Below are 21741 nucleotides of genomic sequence, written 5' to 3' on the forward strand. Positions count from 1 at the left end.
ATAGCCTTGGGAGGTGGGACCATGGAAGGAAACTGGGTTGTGAACCAGTGCTTTTATGAATGGCTAGTATCCTCATAAAAGGTCCTAGGGAGACATCCTTTTATTGGCCTGTGGAGACACCATGAGGAAGACAGCTGTCTGAAACCTGAAAGACAGTCTTGGCCATAATTTGACCATACTAGCTCCCTCCAAAATATTTTTGGTTGTGAGCCTGGCCTTAAATGGCTGAGCCATATCTACAGCCTTCCCTTCAAAATCCTAAACAACACATTTCTTTTGTTTATATGCAAGCCTGGTTTATGATATTTCGTTTAGAGCATCCCCAATGGATTAAGACATTGGGCCTTAACTGGGTGTGGTAGCTTCAATCTGAGCTCTCCAGTAACTGCAGCACATTTGAGGCCAATTCCCTCTCCCCCCAAGACACTGGTCTTATATAGAAAAAGTTTGTTGATCCCAATTAAATAGCAGCACCACTATTTATTCTTTCCGATTTTAAAAGCTTGGCTAGAACCCCCGTAAGCCTCCCCAGAGGCTGGAGGTTTAAGTCAAGCCCATCACATAAGGGTTGACCTGAGTTGTGTGCAGTCTTCTCTTACTTCCTGTCTAGCAGCTGCCCTCTTGTGGGAACATCCTCAGGGATTCCGGGAGTGCCAGTGATCTAACCATCCCTTCCCCAAACTCTCAGCCAGTGTCTGGCAGGAGATGTTAAGTGAATACTTTGCTCACCACAGAGGTCCTAACTCTTCTCTGGCTTTCAGAGAGGCCTGGGGATTAAACTTCACCCACCATCTTGCTCCTCGCTCCCTTCTCTTCCCGTGGCCACTGCCACTCCCCCTGTGGTGTTTCCCAGGACCCCTTCTTGCGGGGGGGCGGGGGATGTTTTTACACTCACAGTTTTGCTTCAGGCCTTACACTTGTCATTCTTGATAACATATTTATCGTCACCTGTGTTAGGATGGTGGCAGACACTAAGCAGGTTACTAACAACACATCACATCTCATCAGAGGCAATGTGACTGATCGCTTATGAGAGCCAGAGAGTGGGAGTGAGATTGAAATGCTACCTTTCTGGAAACTTCCAAGTCTGTCACCTGCTCCTGGTGTCATGAGTGCCTAGTGCTCTGGCACCATCCTGTCGGTGGTGGCGCAGGGACCTCTAGACTCAAATGCTAGAGACTACAGAATCAAGGTGGCGTTTGCCTGTGTAACCCGTGATGGCCTAGGAGAGGATAGGCATGTGTAACCCAGGACTGCTTCTAGCATCTAGCAACATCAAAGATTGTGCTGTGCTTCCTGGTTTTTTATTTATTTTGTAGAGACCTTCTCTTTGGCTCCCAGAATGGCTTCATTGAGACCCATTGACAATGGCATTATAAGCCCCAGAGGTTGGGTCCAGATGTCACCTATAGCCTTGAGTCACAGCAGGAGGGACAGATAATTACCTAATTTGTCTTTGTCTTCACTTAACTGGTTTGTAAATGGGGAAGCAATATTGCATCTTTCTTTAAAGAGCCAGTCAGTTGGTCCCAAGCAAGCACAGAAATGAATATGGGGTTTGAAAGTGCTTAGGTTAAGGGCAACTGGTCTGGCTTCTGTCTGGGCTGAGCTGTTGGGTGTAAACTAAAGCAGCAGAGACAGGCATTATGGAGCTGTTTCCTCAGAACTGACAGATTCCTTCCTGGAGGGAGGCTCCTAGGACTCAGGAAATACATGAAATGTACAAGGTCCAGAAAGTAATTGAAACTTACAGGTCTCAGAGAGTGTCTGAAACTCAAATGATTCACAGGGTTCCTCCCTAGGGTGATGTAAGTGGTCAAAATTGCCAGAGAGAGGAGACTCCAAGTCATGCAGGGAACTCCAAGAACGCAGCTTTCCTGAGTGGTCACCCAAGGTGGAGTGTCCTTTTTGGTAAAACGGCTGTCTTTGAGTTACTCATACTTCTTTAAGTAGCCTCTCACCCACATTCCTGTAAGTTCACTAAGTTAGACATGTGCAGAATTCTTTCTTTGGTCTGGTGTCAGTACCCTATGTGGGGTGAATATATGCTGGTTCATGTCTCCCCCTGGTAAAAGGCATCCAGTAGCAGGGTTGGCAGAACTGAGAACTGAGTTGAACCTGTGTGTTGACTGGCCCCTTGACAGCCTGCCTGGAGCTCAAGCCCAAACTGAGCTGTCCCCAGAGGGAGGTGACAATGTGTTCCCCGCGGAGTGGGCTGGCTCCAGGATGAGAACAACTTTGGAGCAGTTAAGCCCGTGGTCATTCTTCATTCTTCCTCTAGGACAGGTGTGAGCATTTTTGTGGAGGGCTTCAAGGACAAGCAGTGCCCTCTCTCTAATTGCCCTCCGGTCTGAGAGAAGCCACCCAGAAAAGCCCACCACTGACTAGACTTGCCCATGCTTTCAACGGGAGCTCAGGGATGATGTCAGGGCCTAGAAACCACCGACTGGATGACTCAGGCTCACTGTTGGGGGTGGCAGTAAGGAGGTGGCATGGGTGAAGTCAGAGAAAGCCATGAAAAGTAGAGAATAAAGCTCACCACCGCATGCACCAGCCATGATGCAGCTCTTTAGAGGCCATGCCCAGACATCTGGAGAAGAAGGTGGCAGACTACCAGCCCTGATCCAAGCTAGAGTTAGGCCAGGAGATGCCAACTCAAACATACCCACTGTTGTCCTCTTGGGCAATTGTTTCTGCTTGTATAACCTTGTGGCGGTGGACCCTATGAATCTCCTAACTTTCTGGACCTTCCTGAGACCTATGTGCTTTCTTTCCCAAACAATGAAATTTTCATTTACTTCCTGATCTCAAGGAGCCTCCCCCGAGGAGGGAATGATTCAGTTCAAAGGGAACAGCTACATACAACCTGCCTTTGTTGTGTGCCTTGGTTTACAACCCAACAGGTCAGCATAGACACAAACAAGCCTGGTTAGTTGCCCTCAACCAAAGCATTTTCTAAGCCCACATTTATTACTATGCTTTCTCAAGAGCATCTAACTGACTCTTTAAAACACAATGCAGCCTTGTTTCCCCATTTACCATCTCTTCAATCTGTCCATTGTAGGAAGTTATGACTATATCGAAAAGTTAAGAGGCAAAAACTCACACTATTCATCAAACCCGTGCAACTCTAAACACTTTGGCACTGTCTTTGTGGCCATTAAAAAAGAAATCTCATTTTGAGCGTGTAATGGAAGAAACATTGTAGGCAGTTCGGTGTTTCACCCCGCCCTCTTTTTATATTATGACGTCTATGTTTCCCTGCTTTACTAGAAGCCATTATTAAAAACATTCAACACTAGAAAAGAAAGCCATGTTTCCCCCTCTGCATTTGGCCAATGTCCTCCCTGCCACATCTTCCCATGTCCATATCCTTCTTGAAAGCTGGTTTCTGTGATAAGCCTGTGGGATGCCTGTTCTGTCTCTCTGCCTGTGGTTCAAGTACATTATGGATATAGATGCAGAGAGCCTAAGGGAGTGTTTTAGAATTGTGGGCACCACAGAGCTCAGGTGCCTGAGGGAAGCTGGGTACTGTCTTATAGCCCATCCGTCCCTATCTCTTAAGCCTAAAAATCTCTGAGTCTGCCAGGCTTGAACTTAAGGCCAGAGGCTTGGCTTAGCTTCCATTACAAATGTCTTCAGCCATCCAGGCTCTTAATAAGAAAATTGATTTCAGCCCCAGGCTTAATCCCTGAGGTGCATTTTTTTTCCCTGTGACAGTAAGTTCATGGCTCTGTAATATCTGATTTAGAAGTTTTGAAATATATTCTTTGACAAGACTTAATTAAAGTGGATTGCACCTAGATGGGAACACCCCTACCATTTCCATAACAAATGCTATTATTACCAGGAGCAATGTATTTTTTTGTTCTATTGATGTCTTTTATGGTGATATCATAAAAAGAGGATTATGACTCTTGTTATGAGGCAGATGGAGAAGAAGACGCATTTTGATTACCAGAGAAGGGAATATGTTCTTTCCAAACGTTACCTTAACAGCGAGCAAGGTCTGGACAGGACGCAAACAGGGAGGGCTAAGCAAATGACTTTTTTATGATCCTGCCTTTATTGCAGCTTTTCTTTGTATGTTTTAAAACGAGATCCGTCAAATGCGAAGCTGATTTCTCGCTTTGGCCCAGAACCAAGGCCTCTAAAGCTGATATGTCTCTCTGAAACTATTAGTAACAATGAACAAAACTCGTCTAATGAGTTTCCCCATTTAGTAACCAGCAACTAGGCTTATTTTTTTAAATCCATTATAATTAAGTAGCACTTTAAATATGCAATGTGTTGAGAGAATCATTCACTAGAAATATGCTCTGAGCGGAAAGAGCTGTACTTTTTTTTTCTTTTGCTATTATAAATTGGGGAGGGGATGTTTTTACATTAAGAAGGCCAGTTATGATTCCTTCCATTTGAGCATATTCTCCACATCTAATTATCATTTTAAACACCATTTTAAGTAACTTCATATTTCGTTAACTTTGTGGCTATAAAGTAACTGATTTAAACTTCTCTTTTTAAGTTGAACATTTCCCTCCCAGTTTCCTACTTGTGTAAATAACACTGACAAACCTCCTCGTGGAAAAGTCTCTGTTGGTACTTGTTATGGTTTGAGTCTGAAATGTTGCCCACAGGCTCGTGGTACGAGTACTGTTTGAAGGATGTCTGGGCTTAGGAGGTGGGGTCTGGCTAGGTCACTGGGAGGTGGTCTTGGAAGTTTATATCTGCCTTGGACCCAGGCTGTGGTCTCTGCTTCATGGTGTGCTGAAGTGGGTAGCTGTTCCACCTATGTCCCCGAAGTACCCGCCCCTGGGGTGTGGCTGTGGATTTCTCCCACTAGTGTGCTGCCATGTGAACACCTGCCTCTGCCTCACACCCCCTCTGCCAAGGAGCTGCTCCTTCTGACCCTGCCTTTCTCCATTGTCCTGGTTAGTGTTTATTGTCAACTTGATAACCTCAGATCACCTGGGGAGAGGGACTCTCAACTGAAGAGTTATCTAGGTCAGATTGGCCTCTGGGCAGTCTGGGTAGCATTTTCTTGATTGCTAATTGATGCAGGAAGAAGGCCCAGCCCCCTGTGGGTGGCACACTCCCTATGCAGGTAGACATGGGCTGTATAAGGAAGCTAGCTGAACATGAGCCAGTAAGCTAGCCAATAAACAGCCTTCCTCCATGACTTCTGCTTCAGTTCCTGCCCTAAGTTCCTTCAATGATGGGTTGTGACCTGGAAGTTCACGCAGAATAAACCCTTTCCTCCCTCAAGTTATGTCTACTGTGTATTCTTTCAGAGTGATGCAAACAAGGCTAATACAGGACCACTGGCTAACCTTCTGGAAGAGAACTTACAGGGCTAAGTCCTTTCAACATACTGTCAATGAACTTTCCAGGAAGTTGTGCCAATTTATACTTCATTTATGACCGTACGGAGGATATGTTAAACTTTTGTCAATATCTACTTGGCAGAAATGCAATTGACCTTTCTTTTAGTTCTATATCCTTAATAAGAGACTGCAGAGTTCTGGATTGCCCCCTGTGATGGGAATAGATACTCATTAATATTTATGTGTATGTATATGCGTGTGGGTATGTGCATGTTTGTGAATGTGTATGCTTGTGCATGTATATAGATACTATGCTGGTTTGAACAGGTATGGCCCCCATAGACTCATACATTTGAAGGCTTAGCCCATAGGGAGTGGCACTATTAGGAGGTGTGGCCTTGTTGGAGGAGGGATGGCCTTGATGGAAGAAGTGTATTCCTGTGGGGGAGGGCTTTGAGGTCTTATATGCTCAAGCTATGCCCAGTGTCACAGTTCACTTCCTGCTGCCTGTGGACCAAGATATAGAACTCTCATTTCCTTCTCTGGCACCACATCTGCCTGCATGCTGCCATGCTTCTCACCATGACAATAATGGACTCTGAAACTATAAGCCAGCCCCAATTAAATGTTTTCCTTTATAAGAGTTGCTTTGGTCATGGTGTCTCTTCACAGCAGTAGAAATCCTAAGACAGGGGCCAAGACAGATCTTCCCTGGGAGCTCTCCACCTTGTGTTTTTTGAGACTGTCTCTCAGCTGGCTTGGAACTCACGGTTAGGCAAGGCTGGCTTACCACTGAGTCGCAGGAATCCTCCTGTCTCTATCTCCCCAATGCTGGGATTACAAACATGGCATCGCACACAACTTTTCATGTAGGTGCCAGGAATCGAACCCGGATCCTCATGCTTGCATGGCGACCACCTTATTGACTGCTGGGTTTGAGTAACATTTTAGAATAATTCCATTTATATTCTGTGCTTTGGTAAAGTACAGTGCTATGTTCATTATTTCGCCTCTTCCTCCAGCATCAGAATGGATGGTGATGACCCAACAGATGCAAAGGGGGATTTCAATTTGAACCGAGAAATAATCCTGTAATATGGAAATCTGTGAAACCCAAATTGATACTTTTGCCTTTCCCCTCCTTTTTTTTTAAAAAAAAAAAACACTGCCTGCATATAGAGTCAATTATCCTGAGCAGATTATGTTTTTAGTTTGAACTAATTATCTGTGAATTGGACATCCTGGAGGAAGCACCGGCTGTGTCTGTAGATGGGAGACACTGCAGAGAGAGGAACTTCAGAGACAACCTGAAAAGCCCAGAGGAACACAAAGGCTTGTAATGTATTTGCAGAATGAAGTAGAGGGGGAGGGAGCAAGGAACCAGAGGCAATTAATATGTTTCTTTGGAAGCTAATTCACGAATCTTTACCATGAACTCTGAAGTCTCGTTCTTTGTTTCTGGTCCAATCTGCCTTATGTTTCACACAGCTAATTAATTAGAACACGCATTGAATGCTTTGCCAAGGGTGTGCAATTTATCATGCCTGGGACGCTGAAACCGTCATAGGCAAATTTTTTTTTTTAAGATATATGCCATTAGCTCTCACGGGAAGCATTGAAAGCATTTCCTTACGTGAAGCTCTTGAAAACTAAGGGGGAGGTGGGCATTTGATTGACAGGCAGCTGAAATGGAGACACAGTGTGGTGCATTTGAAGCATAATATCTGAGCTCAGATTCACACCGTGCTACTGTGACTGGGGCCTCAGGTTTCCCCATTGACAGTTACCTGCATCCAGGGTTGGGTAATTGAATTAGATGGTTTTGGAGGGAGCTCAGCCAGTGGGCTCAGGACTCCAGAACAATGAGGAAGGTTACGCTTCCCTGGACTTAGCTAGAATTTTTCAGCCATAGGAATCTAGGAAAGAGCTATTTTGTCTCTAGCATCATTTGTGTTTTGATGACAGTTTTGGGTAAGGAATGAATGAGTACCATTGTTGTTGTCAGGGCTCAAGGCCTCAAAAGCATCCCACTGACCCCCATCATCCTAAGGCTCTCATGCAAGGTGAGACGCTCCTAAAGACTATGAAGGCCCCATAAGGCTGGAGTGTGAAAACCATTTGAAATGCCTTTTATCTAATGCCACAGGGCTCTGAAATAAAGACCTCTTGCTTGCTGTGGCTTCTTCAAATATGGTGTGGGGATTTTGCTCAGTGTAACTATCTATGTAAATACACCTTTGGTGTTAGCCTCGGAAATGCCCCACACGGATGGATTTCCTAGCCTCGGACAGGTTCTCAGAGGAGGAGAAACACTCAGATGAGGACATCATTGCCTGTTCTAACTGCTTTTCTGTTTAGAGCATCACTTCAAAATGCCTTATTAGTTTTCACCAGTAGAGTGTGGGGTCACACTCTACTGGTTTTTGTAGCTGGGTCGGGTCTAATTCCATCTTATAGTTTCTGCATTGGAAATATCTATCTGTCTTGGAGCTGTATTGGACTATGAATGTGGGGATCAGGCCCCTAAAGTTTGTCATGGTTTTCATGCACATGTCTGTGTGTGTGTGTGTGTGTGTGTGTGTGTGTGTGTGTGTCTGGTGTATGTGCAGGCCTGATGCCAGGCGCCTTCTTCAATTGTTCCGCGTTAGTTTTTGAGACAGGCTCTCTCTCTCTCTCTCTCTCTGAATCTTGAGACAGGCTCGCTCTCTCTCTCTCTCTCTCTCTCTCTCTCTCTCTCTCTCTCTCTCTCTCTCTCTCTCTCTCTCTGAACCTGAAGCTCACAGGCACTTGTATGGTTGGCCAGCAAGTCCCAGGGATTCTCCGGTCTTCGCTTCCAGAGAACTGCAGACATGGACTGCCATCCCAAGTTCTTTCCATGGGGGCCAGGGCTCCATAATCAGGTCCTCATGCTTGTGAACAAGCACTTTCTTGATGTGTATGTCTTATCAAGGTTACTCGTATTAATGGACAGGAGAGTCAAGCTCATGTTATCATTTGGGTCTTGTATGGTCTCCTGGAGTTTTTGTGGCTTGATACCCAGCTGTTGGCAGCATTAGGAACAGTGAGTCTTTTAGGAGGTGGGGATGGTGGAAGGGACCATGTCACTGCCAGGGCGTCATTGAAAGACACACTGGGACTCTGAACCATTCTTTTATCCTGTTGCTTCTCAACCTTTACCAAGTGAGCGATTTTTGCCTAACACATGCTCTCTGTTATGTTGATCTGCCCTGCCACAGGCCGAAAGTAACAGGGCCAGCTAACAATGGAGTAAAACCTTTGACGTCATTAACCAAAATAAGCCCTTTGACATTTTCAGCTTATTTCCTCGGGTGTTTTCTCATAGCCATAGAAAGCTGGCTAGCACATCTGAGGAGATCCTTGCAGAGCCAAACTGGATTACCCACAGAGGACAGTGTGTGTGTGTGTGTGTGTGTGTGTGTGTGGTCCTCAGTGGAGAAAGGCAAGTTATAGCCATGTCCTCAGCTTTCCTCAAATGGGTGGAAGGAGAGAGCCACACCTGTGGGAAATAGAGTTCAAAGTGGCAGACAGGGACTTAAGCTGTGTTCCCGTTGTCTGTCCCTGGGGTCACAGATGGGAGTCCTACATGTGTTCTTAGTCTGAACAAAGTTTGAAAACCTCTGCTCAATTATTACACCAACAACCTTCTAAAAGGCAGCGATTTCACACGAGACTCCGATTTCCAGACTCCTCCTGAAGAATTACCAACAAGACTGAGCCAGCCATCTCCATGGCAATGGCTGTGGAGCTGTGTGTGGGCAGCTCTCAGTACCTGGCCCCAGCACCTGCCTCTCTGGATTGAGTTTTCTACTCCCGACATCATGTGCCACACACCATGCCTAGGGCTGTCATAGCTGGTGACCCTGGCTATAAACCAATGCTGTGGACATGAGTCTGGACAAGTATTCTCTTCTCCTTGGATACCAGTTTCCCCAGAAGCAAAATGAGGAATTGACTGCAAAAGGGGTGCCAAACTCAGATTCATGATTCTAGGCTAGTAAGGAACTTAAAAGTACTTCCTTCATGTATATACTAGAAGGCAGCTACATTTCTCCATGCATAGGCAATTCTAATATTCATGAAGAATTTACAAAGCCATTTGTAACGACAAAGCAGAGCTCAGCCTTGCAGGGGCATAGGAGACCTGAGGTCTGGGGTGGTGATTGTGTGTCAAGGGAAGGTTTGCTCTGGAAATAGTCTTCATCTTTCCTGTTGCCAGAGTAGTGTCTCAGACCCCCATGAGTTATGCTTGTCTGCTATTGACTGTGAAAATCCAGCCCAGGCTCATATATCCTTGGCTGTTTGGTGGACCTGATTATGATTCTGAATCTTCATATTTTCTTTTGCATCCAAATTGGGTTTGAGATGTGAGAAGAAGCAGAACCTGGGCTTGGTCCTGCCTTGGATCTGTCGTAGACTTATTCTCCTGGTCCAATTTATGTCTTTCTGTTTTTAACTCTCTAAGGGGGAACACTATTTCTTCTGTGTTCTTAAGAGTCATCTTAAGTTCAATGGAAATATCATGGAAACTTCCAGAAGAGAAGCCAGGTCTCCATCTCCCAGTAGCTCTTCAATGTGTAGGACTCCATGCAGTCCCAACAGGGTCAGCTTTTTGTTGCCAGAAAGAAATGAACATAAGAAGACAAAAAAGTTTACTTGTGGCTCACAAATCCAGGCATCTCAGGTGATGCTGCCGGTTTTCAGCCTGGATCCAGGCAGCCCATCATAGAGTGTGGTGGACCAAGCTGTTTACCTCACTATGTCAAGAAGCAAAGAGAGTGAAGAAGGAGCAGGTCCACAGTTTCCTTTAAGAGTACACCCACTTTGACCTGACAACCTCCTTCCAGACCCCACCTCTTTTTATTTCCACTACCATGGGATGGCACCAAGCTGGGGGCTAAGCCTCTAATACGTGTGCTTTTATCTCTTGTTATGTGGTAGGAAGTGATGAGTTCAATCCTGACATCCCAGGCTCTGGCTAACTCTAAATTTTCTGGGAATAATCCACTTAAATAATTAATTAAATGTCTAACCAATACGTTTTTACCCATTTTCTCTGATTGTAAAGGTAAATGCCATTGTTCAAAGCTCCCTATGTTTCTGTCCCTATGCTGCATATTTTATTTATTATATTCAACCTACTCAGTATCTTCCCTTCTCTTTTACAGACACTAAAGCCACCTAAGAGGCATTAAGCCACCTTTTCTAGGTTGCAGGGTTAATAAATCCAGAGTTGACAATGATACCTAGAGACATTATGGACCCAAATGACAGCACAATGGTCTCTGGTCTTAAGAGGATTGCATCAAGGTTGGGAGTTGTCTTTGAGGAAGGCAGGGCTTTACTTGGTTCTTGGAGGTGGGGGACATTTAACTCAGGGGTTAGGGTGCTGGATGCTCAGTCATGTAGAGCTTTCACTGAGTCTGTAGCTGCTCAGCCTCTAAAGCATCAAGAAAACACACCTTGCAAATTTGAAGAATGAAATTCGTCCACCACAGAAGGTTCTAGAGAGAACTCTATTATAGAATCACAGGTGGGAGCCGAAGAAAGATAGAGGGCAGAGCTCATGGATAGCAGGAGGGGTTCCCAGAGGCAGGATATGATGGAATGGCTACTCTTGGGGCTGTTTAAGGACATAGGACAGAAACAGGGGTGAGGTATGGGGATGGGGATGAGCTGATCAGTCCAGTTGGCCCAATCACGAGGTGCCCAGGTGTCTCCACTCAGTTTCAGTCAAGTCCCCCTGTACATCTTCCAGTTAAGGGTGAGCGATGACAAGCGACCAGGACCCAGAACCCTCTCCTGCCATTCTGGCCTTCAACAAGGACATTCACTGAACTGCTACCTTGGGGTCAGTGTCACACATGGACAGTTCTACCTCCTTTACTCATCAAAGCCAAAGACTCTGCCACAGAATTGCAAATCATTCTTGGTCTTCATTGTCCCTGCTTTAAAGGGTCGTTTGTGTTCCATCTTGCAGAGAAAGACAATCAAAAAGAAATGTAGAAAATTGAAAAATTAGGTTTCACATGCATCCCTGCCAGACTGGTTTTTCTGAACACATTTTCCCTGCCCTTGGCTCTCACTGTCTTACATGCACTAGTTGTCTGGTAAGAACCTTCCCCTCTCTTAGTCACTCTGATGCCAGTGCAATCTACTTAGCTAGAGTCAGTGTCTTGATTCCCTGTCACAGAGGCTTTGGCCATAGTAAGGACTCAGCAAATATTTGTGGAAAGAACAAATGATTGAACGACAGACTGAAAGTCCAGCTGACAGGAACAAGTGCTATCCATGCCATGGGAGAACCCTGCCCCCACGTGGTCCTCTCCTGCCTTTCTCATTTCCCATCACCAACCTTTTCTTTCAGCTGGTGCAGCCAAGGAGCTGTCCAGCATCCTTTGAGAGAATAAAGGGATCTAATTTTCAAGGTGTCTTTTCTTGATGTTTCAGAGCCTGAGCAGCTGATGAATTCTCTGAGAACATTTCCCATTTCCCTTCCTGGGTGCACTGGAGAGGTGAGCTGGGCTGGTCACTCTGTCTTCCTTATCTGTAATGTTGTGGTTAAACATCATTGGTCTGACCAGTTAGGGATGAAGGGCAGGCTGAGGAGAAAGCCTGATCACATACACCACATTCGAGGAACACATCATTTGTCTTCCCTAACTACTCCTTTCTAGGTGGTAGCAATGGTACAGAGATTAGCAGCCTTAGAGGCCATGTCCCAGAAAACTGCAGCCAGGGAAGCCCCTCCTTAAGATTTAAATTGCCAGAGGGTGGAGGTTTTTGGGCTCTGCTGAGGTCTCTTAAAACAAACCCTCATCAAAAGAATCTAAATTCTGCCTCTGCCCTGATACTCTAAGCTACTCAAAGCCTTACATATTGCTGGCTCCTTAAATTTAATCAAGCTGTGCCTGTCAGTCACTTGGAGCCCAGCCTCTGGGACAGCTGGTTCACTTGAAGACACGCTAAAGAGAGAAGAGGACTAATTATCCCCTTAATGTTATAATGCAGTTATCTTTCCAGCAGCTCTTGCTTGCTTGGACAGACACTGACTGTGTTTCCATGGGGTAGCACTGCAGAGCCTTCCTCCTCATCTGAGTCCTAAAACTGTAACCTTTCCTTTCCTCTCCCCTCCCCTCCTCTCCCCTCCTCTCCTCTCCTCTCTTCTCCTCTGCTCTCCTGTCCTCTCCCCTCCCTCTCTCTCTCTCTCCCTCCCTCCCTCCCTTCCTTCTTTCTTTCTTTCCTTCCTTCTTTTCTTTTCTTTTTCTATTTCTACTTCTTTCAGATACTGGCCAAATGTCTAACCACACTTGACCTGGCACTCTGGGCTTTCTCCAAAGCCACCCCCTCACCATCCACCACACAGCGCTTGACAACCTCCACTGTAGAAGGCATGACCTTTTCACTTCCTCTTTTCTATTTCCCTCTTCCAGCTGTGGCCAGGATTTACAGCTTTCCAGTCCCATTCCTCTTCTCTCAAAGTCTAATAAAACCCTCCTTGAGCCTCCTTCTAAGTCTGCTTTTAAATGCTTTTATTAACTAGACTAATAACCCAAAAGGCGACCTCAATTTTTTTAGTAACAGTAAGATAAAGTTTATCTCAGACCTTCCAGGCTAATTTAATGCTGGTTTTGCTGAGAATAAACCATTTGCATGGTGGCTTAATCAATTAATTTATAAGCCTTTCATATCATTTCTTTATTAATAGAAATAAAAGCTATTGCTCAATACTTACCATGTAGTATTCACTATGGTGCATATTTTATGTTTTCTTATTTAGACTGATCAGCAGAATTATTGTCTATCTATCTCTTTTTTTCCATGTGCACATGTGTGGTGGTGGTGGTGTGTGTGTGTGTGTTGTGTATACACTTAATTGTGTAAGTTAGATGCCGTAGTTAGGGTTTCTATTGCTGCAAAGAGACACTATGACCATGGCAATTCTTATAAAGAAAAACATTTAATTGGGGCTAGCTTACGGTTTCAGAGGTTTAGTCCATTATCATCATGGTGGGACATGGTGGCATACAGACAGACATGGTGCTGGAGAAACAGTCTAGTGTCCTACATCTTGAACCACAGGCAGCAGGAGACTATATGCCACACTGGGTGTAGCTTGAGCATATAAGACCTCAAGTCCACTTCCACAGTGACACACTTCTGCCAACAAGGCCATACGTACTACAACAAGGCCACACCTCCTAATAGTGCCACTCCCTGTGGCCAGCCATGCAAACACACAAATCTATGGGATCCATTCCTGTACCAGGTTTTTTTCTTTTTGGACTACCAACGGGCTCCCAAAGGATGACATGGAGACTTATTATTAGTTTTGAATGCTTGGCCTAGCTTGGGCTCATTTCTGGCTAGCTCTTTTAACTTATATTGACCTTTTTCTCCTTATCTACCTTTAGCCTCAGGGCTTTTTACTTTTCTTTCCTTCTGTGTAATCTTACTTTCAGTGCTTCTCGATGTCTGGCTGTCTGGCATCCTCCTGGCTTCTGGCCCAGGCTATCTCCCTTGTTCTCTCCTCTTCCTTCTCTCTTACTCTCCTTCCTTTTCTCAAGCCTAGATTTCTCCTCCTATTTAATCTCTCTGCCCACCAGCCCCACCTATCCTTCTCCTGCCTTGCTATTGGCCATTCAGCTTTTTATTAGAGCAATCAAGTGCCTTAGGCAGGCAAGGAGAAATAAATGCAACACATCTTTACATAATTAAACAAATGCAGCATAAAATAACACACCTTTACACAGTTAAAGTAATATTCTGCAGCATAAACAAATGTAACACATCTTTGCCCAGTTAAAATAATATTCCACAACACATTCCTATTCAAACCACCACACTGGGTAGTATTTTCTTACATTACCCTCCACCAGTATTTTGAGACAAGGTCACTCTGAACCAGTGCTCATGATTTCAGCTAGACTGGCTGGCCAGCAAGGCCCAGAGATCTGCCTGTCTCTGCCCCACAGCATTGGTATGCACCCCCATGCCCAGCTACTTTCCATCGGTTTTAGGGATCTGACCTCAAGTACTCAGCCTTGCATAGGGAGCAGTTTACCCCCTCAGACATCTCCCTAGCCCATTATTTTTGTCTTACAGATGTTAAAACAGCATCTCCAAGACATTAGGTCATCTTTTGTAGGTAGCAGAGCTAAGAATGACATGCTGGTCCCTTGACCTCAAAACCCAGGCTCTCCTCCTGTGATTTCTCCTTGGAGAGACTAAGCTGATGGCTTTTACAGGCTGCTCAGTCAGTCCCAAAAACTTCTTAATGGAATCTCTTCCCTGCTCTGGATCTACCCACACGGGTCTGGAAAAGCTATGATTTTGTTGTGATGGATGAAAATGGTTTGATGATTCTGTTTGCTATGTTGGTAAAAGCAGGCTCTACCTGCCTCAAACATCTGTTCATTCCTCATCACAGCATTATTCTGAGACTGAATAAAAATGCAGAAGAGGGCAGACAATTTTAGCCCAGAACAATTTTCAATTTTAGAACACTTTTGCAAATGATGCTGAAAGAGGTACATATTCCATGTGGAATAGACTGGGACGTTTCAGTCCTACCAAACAAACCTGGGGAAAAAAAGAGTGAGTCCATTAACATTAACAGGTAGCTGCTGCGTACTCCTAAGCCATCGACTCTGGGTACCCTCGCCCACGAGGCTAGACACTGGGAAAAGAAAGAGGAAAAGAAGATGGGTCCTGTCTGGTGTCAGTTGACTTAGTGAGCACTGTCACATGAAACGGAATCCCCTTCAGACCAGTTCAAGGACAGTGAGACTCTTAAAGAAAGAAAGCCTCTTAACAGCTATGTCCCAGGGGTGTGACGGGGCCATGGGAAGGTTGCTGGTCTTTGCCTGCCAAGGGTCTCCATAGAGTCCCCTCCTCACTATTCTACACGTCTTCTTAATTCTCTAGGTAGCTCAACTCCTATTAGTTAACTAACATGCACACTATGGGGAGACATAGGCAGTGAAAATGCTCCAAAGGAGGCTTAACATCCACACTCAAATGGGAGAAAGTTATCCTTTAACTTTCTGTGTGGCTTTGTTCATGTCTGGTCATACCTGTGTCTGAACCCTGTCTACATTATTCATTAGTTGAGCCTAGTGTTCTAAAATGGAGACACAGGCCCCAATCCCATACTGCCTGGGAGGAGTACATCAAAGAATGCCCGAAGTGCGTGGAGGTGCCCAGTCCATGGTGGTTGTTATAGTTTGCGTAGCTTTCTAAGTCTGGAGATGTAAGCTGTGGTAAGGTGTCCTCTACCTATGCCGTACGGGTGGAGTCACATAAATGCCGGTCTCTAGGAGGTCTGGGCTAGAGTTGGTGAGCTCTTTTCTAAGGGAGCTGTTAGAAGAGGGGCAAGGGAGAGGATTAGAAGTGGGACTCAGGAGAGATTCTGAGAGCTGAGATGAGGCCAATGCTGGGCATTCCGCCAGAGAAGGCAGAATTGCGTGAGCTTGAAGTGAGCTATAGAACCCAGTAGGGTGAAGACTCTCTTCTTCACCGCTGTGTCCTCAGGCTCTGACACATGTGTACTACATTATAGTGACTCAACAAACGTCTGCTATGGTAAGGAATTACCGGATGGATGGATGTCAGAGAGATTCAAGGCCAGAACGTGGAGCATCGTGAGAGTAAATAGAATCGAGGCAGTTGGAACAACTTGATATAGAGTCGTGGACATGACCAGGTTCATGGCATGACAGGGTTTCGGTTCATAGGTAGGTAAATTGATCAGATAATACCACTACTCCCATTATCACCACCACCGTCACTGCTACCACCAATAGCATTGCTAGCACCATCACTGTCACCAGCATCACCATTACCGCCACCACTACCAGCATCATTACCATATTATCACTACTACTACAGTCGCCACCAATGCTCTACTAGCATATCCACCACCACCAAGACTACCACAATCAAACCACCAACTCCATAGTCATCCCATGAAAGGTAGTTTCTAAAAAAAAACCCAACATTTTTTAAAGAGCACATTCTATATTAAATTGTCCTTGTTAATCTAATTCTTATGGTTCACATGCTTTATTGATACCATTACCTTTACTTAATGGCTGTGGAAATAGACACTAAGAGATTAAAAACCTTTCTGAGGTTTGCATGCCTAGTAAGTCGAAGAAATACGATTCAACTCAGATATGCCTGACTCCATACAATGTTGTGCCTATAGTATCTGTCACATACACACACTCTGCATGTAGACAAAAACAATGCGCCTTCCAGATGGCAGCCAAAGTTTCAAGAAAATTGGGGTATATGACACATCTTGTCAGAATCACACTAATGACTCAAGGAGCAGATGGTAGTCATCTATAGACAGAGGAGGATGGCTTTGGCTGTGGATTCATGATAGAAAGGCCCTAGCTATAACTATGCAAAGTAAGAAAGGGGAAGGGTAGAGGTACCGGGTCCACCCTGTAACACTCTCTAACTGTAGCTTTATTGTGCTCAGGTATCTGTAGAATGGTGTTCTTGGCCAATGCTTTTGGAGGCAAAAGGTTATGAGTACCAGGAAAGCCCATGTGCTGCTGATTGTGTTGTGAGATCTCTTGGCTAGGCTCACTAGACTGTTCTTCTAAAATCATAGCCAGTATGCAGATAATCATGTCACAGAGGAGTTATCTACCTATTTATCCATCCCCCAGCCATCTATCTATCACCTATCCATTTTTAGGGAAGTTAGAAGGAATGAAAACAGAGTATGTATATGAACAACCTGAGCAGACCTACTACTGAACATCTCACATTGGACAACTATGTCCATTTTTAGGGAAGTTAGAAGGAATGAAAACAGAGTATGTGCATGAACAACCTGAGCAGCCCTACTACTGAACATCTCACATTGGATAACTCTGTCTTGGGAATATTCCTTTACAACTCCCAGAATTCACTGGGGGAAGAATTGGAATGAAAGGCGAAGAACCAGTCATTATTCAGGTAGGTTAACCTGATAGTAAAAAAATCTGAAATTAGTGTCAGGATGACCTCATTGTAAGCCATAGGCTGTTCCACATTATTTGGGTTCACAAGGAAGGTATTCTTGGCTTGGCTCAGAGATGACTGATTGATCTGGGAGCCATGGTAGAGATATAAGAAGACCATCAGGAGACAGAAATAATTTGTGTGTGTGTGTGTGTGTGTGTGTGTGTGTGTGTGTGTGTGTGTGTGTGTGATGAAACAGCCACCTTCTCTTGATTGCTTCTTCTAGAAGCTAAATTCATCTAGAAGATAAAAGGTGGCTATGGGATCTTTGGCAGTCCGTCAGTCAAGAACTGGAATTTGAATTCATCATCTGAATCCGGGTAGGCTTTATGACCAATGAAGTGTGTTGAAATGATATTATTAAAGACCCTAAGACACTGTAAGCTTGCATTTCATGAGCCTTAATGATCTCTGAGATCGTTAAGCCATCTTATGTAGAAGTCTGTCATTCTGGAAGGTCACTGGTGGTCTTCAATACCAGTCTGTCTGAGTTCAAACTTACCTATTTTGCCATTGTGGAAGACACTAGAGTGGAGCCATCATGCCAACCTGTTCCAAGTTGAGCCTTGCCCACTTCTTATACCATGGAGTCAAGAAAATGGCTACACTGTTTCAAAACCCACTCACTTTTAGTGATGTGTGCTTATGGCAATAGATGACTAGAACAAAGACCCCACTTCTTGCCTAGATTCGGGAGAGTTTTAAGTGTTGATCAAAAGAGGACAATGTTTCTGGAGAGGGGCAGAGTGTTGAAACGACATGCCAGAGTGTTCAGGGACAACTGTGGCTCTGAACAGGAGGCTCTGTGGACGGACACCTTCGTGTCATCAGCTCAAACCTAACAAGTTATCCAGGGTGCCTATGAGCCCTTGATGGCTTATGATGACATGACTGAACGATTCAGAACCTTAATTCTCTGAAGTTCCGGGGGAGAAAGGGCCACACTCTTCATACCAGGACCCTTGTTAGTCCTCTGTGCTGGAGACAACTCCACCCTCTTCTCTGGGTCACGTCCAGGGTGCTGGCTGTATGATGGGACTAGCTTCTTGATCAGAGGGGCTGGCTCATAAGGGAGGAGTGGATTTCTTTTCCCCGGCCTCCTCATTAGTTAGGAATACCTAGGCTGGAAGGAGATCTTCTGTTTTTAACAATTCCGTATCAACACAAAATATTTCTAAGGAAAAGAACTGCTTTTCTGTCACTATAACAGCTATAAAGGGTCACGCTAAATACATTCTAATGTCCTCTCAAAGTATGTATTGGTTTTTCACTCTGTGTGTTACATTCGGAGCTAGGGACTAAGAGATAACTCTGTCCTCAAGAACTCACAACCCTTTATGGGGTTAAGGCTTGCAGGAGAACAGCAATGCTGGGCAATGACTACCGTATGGAGGACAAAGGCAGGAGCTATGGAAGGCCAGGGGAGAAAGGGATGACTGTCGGGAATGTGTTGAAGAGACCCGATAGGATGGCACGTCAGGAACTTTTCTTGTCACTGTGTTGAAAGCCTACCTGTCAAAGAACTTAGGGGAATAAACATTTATTGGGGCTCACAGTTTGAGGGTACAGTTCACCGTGGCAGGGAGGGCATTGCAGGAGGGCCATGGGGCAATTGGTCACGTCGCATCTGCTGTCAGGAAGCAGAGAGCAGTGAATGCTGGTGCTCTTCTGCCTTTCTCTTCGTTACAATGGTCTTGGAATCCAGCCTGTGGCATGATGCTACCCATATTTACGACAGGCCTTCCTACCCCCATTAACCTAATCTAGTAACTGCCTTACAGACATGCCCAGAGGATATCTCCTGCATGGTCCCAGAGCCCGTCGAGGTGACTATCAATATTAACTGTCCCATGTGCGAATTACAATTCTGACAGTTACTACAAAAGCCTCTGATACTGAGCATATCATTTAGCCTTTGATACCTCAGAGGTCATAACAGTGGTGAGGGTGAGAAATTCAGCCTCACAGTGAGCACAATGGGCATCCTACATCCTGGGGAATGTGTGTGCATGAGGATGGATGCCACCAGCTGCCCCAGAGATGAATGATGGTTTCCGCTCCGTTGCTTAGGGGCCTGGGGGCGACAAGGATGACGGAGAACACGAGTAATCTGAGGGCTTACTGCACAGGTGCAGTGCTTTCTCTCTCTCTCTCTTTCAAATTCTCAAACATTTATGAGGGGATTTAATCTTACGGAGGAAGAAACTGAATCTTACAGTAGTTAAAAGTTTTATGAAAGCCACTCCACTAGTTAGTGGCCGAGGGAGGGTTCTTAATTTAGCCCAGTCGAGTTCTAAATTCGTATCTCCTCTCTACAGAAGAGCCAAAGAGGGCCTGAACTAAAGCTCTGAGATTAATCTGGCGCTCTTGTCATTTCACAGAGTTTTACAGCCAGCTAATCCAGGATTTGGTGGGGATTCTGAGGTCATCTCGGCCATGATGTAAAACGCCCCTGCATGTTCCCTGCCTGAAATGCGATTTGCGGAGTGACAGGGGAGATGTCTTCTGCCCATCAGCAGTTTTCCAGAGTTTAGACATCACACCATTCATCACCAAACATTACCACGCACTGTGCTTGCTGTCTTCTCACGGGATGTGCACATTTCCACGCCTCTCGCTTCTTCCAGCAGGACTGAAATTTGTCAGGACCCCAAATTATATATTCCGTTTGGTGCTGATTTTCTTATGTGGTCAAAAAGGCCAGAAGGAGAACACATTCACAGGTTAAACGTCCTCACTTCTGTGTTTTTAATGTCCTTTTTTAAACGTTTTTTTAGTATAGTCTAGACTTTCCTTTTATAGTAAAAGGCCTATTGTTTGGAAATGTTGCATTTCGCTGTCTTTACCCCAAGTCTGGCCCTCCAAGCTCGGCCAACTCAGGAGGTCCAGGGACAGTTGCCCTCTTGGCAGAGAGTGGGTGAGATTGACAGAGATCAAAGCCCTCCTTCCTTGTAAGTCACACATACCGGGCTTGAAAGTATTTGTGAGAACCCAGCGGAAGTGTTATTTTCCACACCCCATCTCTGAGAGAGCTACTGGGAAAAGATTAAAGAGACAATCCCCCCCCCCCACCAAGTTTCTTTGAATTTCTTGGGAGAATGGACAGATGGGGACAAAGTGCTATTTATTTTGAGCAGCAGACAGAGGTGCTCCTACAGAGACATGTGCTGTCCTGGGTTTATTGATACTCACCCCTTGTGTATAATGGTAACACTGCAATACTCTCACCAGGGCAATTTCGTGTCAACCATCCCAGGGAGACAGCACCTCTGACCTTGTTCATCCCCCGCTGGAAGAGCCTTTCAGGTCCCCGATTGCCTGCAGTATAGAATCCAATTCTGTGTTAAGGAATCCTGACCATTTTCTGACGGAGTCTTCTCTAACGGTTGCCAGCAATTTCCGCCCTACCTGTGGATTTGTACATGTTCGGATGTATGCCCAAAATGTCGTTTCTCCTCTGGTATTCCTTGAAGATTTTGGAGCAACTTTTCAAACCATCATTCATAGACCTCTTCAAAGCCTCAATGGGTCTTTCTGCGCTCTACCCCTCAAATGAATCACATGCCGGTAACCCAGCACTACATCCCTCTGCTCCCACTACTCTATGGAACAAGGCAAGCTGTGTACATTTGGTTCCTTTCTGTATTCCCAACTGGGTTACCATCTCTTTGATGGGAAGAGTGGAGTCTTTTTCTCTCTCTGCTCGCAGCAAACGATTGATACAGAGATTCACACAAGGAAGCTTGTTAAACTGAACCGCTGAACTGAAGTTAGGGGGAGCAGGAGGGTCCTAGCAGAGTAAACCTTGACATGTGTGCGAGACCAAACACTTCATTGTGAGGAAAATAACAATTCCGTTGTGCCATTAACAGTTTGGTTGCAGACAATAAACATGATCGCTGAGTTCCATCCTTGCTTGTGTGAATTCTGATGCAATGAGCTCAAACATGACCGTTGGCAGCTTTGGACCGTGGCGGCTCATTCTGTTCTTTAACGAGACGGAAGGTAAAGTGGTGGGGTTACAGCCACCACAACCGGCTTTTTTCCTAAGGAAACCGCTGTGCCCTGCATGTGTGCACGCATGAGCGTGTGAGTGTGTGCACAAGTGTATGTGACTGTGTGCATGAATATATGTGTGAGTGTGAGTGTGTGCACACAAGTGTTTGAGTGTGTGTGTGTGTGTGTGTGTGTGTGTTTTCGCACGCATGCGCAGCACAGAAGAGGGATCTAGACATTCAACTGGAGGCATAATTGTAGCCTTTGCTTAGCTACAATTATGGATGGTAAGACACGTTCTGCTGTGTGGAAAGGATGACTTTGAAGGAATGTCTCTCGGACCACTTGACTGTGAACTTGGTCAAAAGTGAGTAATTGTCTC

The 21741-nt window shown here is 45.2% G+C and overlaps 1 long non-coding RNA gene across 6 annotated transcripts; it reads left to right on the forward strand.

The window, feature by feature from the left end:
• Nucleotides 1–10887: 10887 nt before the first annotated feature.
• Nucleotides 10888–21362, forward strand: LOC131897423 (uncharacterized). 6 transcript variants are annotated; one of them, XR_009375680.1, is made up of 6 exons: nt 10888–11193; nt 11793–11857; nt 15904–16078; nt 17152–17318; nt 17590–17683; nt 21236–21362. It is a non-coding gene; the product is annotated as an uncharacterized LOC131897423 (long non-coding RNA). The 6 variants fall into 6 exon arrangements; XR_009375681.1 differs by lacking the exon at nt 21236–21362 and adding an exon at nt 20595–21229; XR_009375678.1 differs by lacking the exon at nt 21236–21362 and adding an exon at nt 19745–20187.
• The last annotated feature ends 379 nt before the right edge of the window (nt 21363–21741 follow it).

Source organism: Peromyscus eremicus, chromosome 22 (assembly GCF_949786415.1).
Source record: "Peromyscus eremicus chromosome 22, PerEre_H2_v1, whole genome shotgun sequence".
Taxonomy (NCBI): Eukaryota; Metazoa; Chordata; class Mammalia; order Rodentia; family Cricetidae; genus Peromyscus; species Peromyscus eremicus.